This window comes from Gossypium arboreum, chromosome 13, assembly GCF_025698485.1.
Source record: "Gossypium arboreum isolate Shixiya-1 chromosome 13, ASM2569848v2, whole genome shotgun sequence".
Lineage (NCBI taxonomy): Eukaryota > Viridiplantae > Streptophyta > Magnoliopsida > Malvales > Malvaceae > Gossypium > Gossypium arboreum.
The window spans coordinates 88144139-88146287 of record NC_069082.1 but is presented as its reverse complement, the minus strand read 5'-3'; positions in this window follow the sequence as shown (position 1 = coordinate 88146287).

Sequence of the window (2149 nt, the reverse complement as noted above, 5' to 3'; positions counted from 1 at the left end):
ATGTGTTATCCTGTAAGATCATGTCTTGGATGTGGGCATCATATTTGATTTCGTGTCAGACTCTGTCTGGGACAGTGGCATCTATATTTGATTACATGTAAGACCACGTTTGGGACATTGGCATTGTACAAGTTTTTCGAGTTATCCACGTATCCTTATGATTTCGATCGGTTCAACGGGAATTTCAAGAAACAAATGATTATATGTAATGTACATCCAATTCAGGTACGTTCGAAATGTATACTATGTTGAGAATAGAAGGTAAGTATATGTACAAGTGATGATATATGTTATAAATATGAGAAAGTATGCTTTATGTGTAAATGAATTGGGAATATGTTAAATGTATATGAACTATGTGGTTTGAGATGGTCTTTGGCCATGGAGTATATGTAATTTGATGATGCTTTCATGTTTTGAATGTTAAGTTTAATTGTATATGGCTTACTAAGCTTTTGAAAGTTTACTCTGTGTGTTTTTCAACTATTTTATAGATATTGAAGCTACTGAGAGCTTGGGGATTGTCAAGGATCATTACCACACTATCAAACTCTATTTTCGTACATTTTGAAAGTGTAAATATTAAAGTATGGCATGTATAGGCTAGAAGTACTTTGATTATGTTTTGTGATGTTTATATCTAGCCATGTGAATTTGGCTTGATTATGGTTGTGTATATGAATGAGTTCTTGGTATGATATATGTGATGCAATATAATCAATATGATGTGTTTTTAATAGCTATTGAAATTGGTCATTTTGTTAAGTATTGGTATATATATTTATTTGAGAAAGTGGTAAGTTTTGGTCATAAGATTGAATGATGTAAATTGAAGTACTGAAACATATGCTTTTGTATGATTTTGGTTTAGATTTGGTATGAAATAGATGGTGAATTGAGAATGGAATTTGTTGATAATGTAATGGCATGAATAATGTATGATTTGGTTGTAAAATGGTTGAGAATTTGGTATAAAATGTTGTGAATTTGATGCTTGTAGGAAGGACCCTTAATGGGTGGCATTTTGGCCTTGTAAATGGTCTATTTTTGCCCACATGGGAAGAGACACGGGTGTGTGTCTCATCCGTGTTGCTCGAGGGTCATTTCAAAATGAGCCTGGGCAGACTACATGGTCGCACACACGGGCGTGTGTTAGGCTGTGTGGCCAAGTCAGTTTTGACCACAAGCTAGACACACAAGCGTGTGGTCAGCCGTGTGGCCAATTTAGTAGCCTTCCTAATTTTCACACGGCCTGGCACATGGGCGTGTCTTATTGCCATGTGGACAAGTCAGTATGTATGCCCTATTTTGATAGGTGTAGACTCACAGACGTGTCTAATGCCGTGTGAGGCACACGGCCTGTTCACAGGGGCGTATGACCTCTGTAACTTTGAAAAATGTTTAAGTTTTTGAAAAATTTTGTATGAGCTCAGTTTAGTTTTGACCCCTTCCTAATGCATGTTTAAGGTCTCGATGACCTGTATAAAGGACTCTATTGTAAATAATGATTACAATTTTAGATGAAGTTTATGAATTGTTTGTAAAATGTTCCGATTTGTTTGGTAACGCCTTTAACCTTAGTCCGGCGACGGGTACGGGTTCGAGATGTTACATCACTTATGTTTGATGTGTAATTTGCCTTGTGAAATGGCATAATTTAGTATGGTTGGTGATGTTCAAGATGAACATTTGGTCATTTGGTATATGTTGAGTATTTACTTATGAAAAACATGAATTTGGACTTAATAAGTGAATAGTTAATAGATAATTTATAAGCCAAGATTTGTGTGTGATTGATGATGATAAAATACATATTTGAAATAGGTTGAATTAATGAATGTGATATGTGTCTTGGTATGTGATGGAATAAGTGTAAAATGAGAAATGAATCATGCTAGTTTTGGTATGTGTTTTATACAAGAAATGGTTATGATTTGAGTTGATGAAATGGAGGGAATTGGTATGACATATTTGGTGCATAAAATAACATGTTTTGGCTGACTATTAACGTATTGAAATGATGAAAAAATGTTGTGTTTTAGGCATGCATTGCATGTCTGTTTTAGTGGTTAACTGTCCTGAGGAGTGTGGGAGAGGTCCTGAGTTCAAGCTTTGGCTTGTGTACAATTTTGTTTTTAGGGTGAGTAAA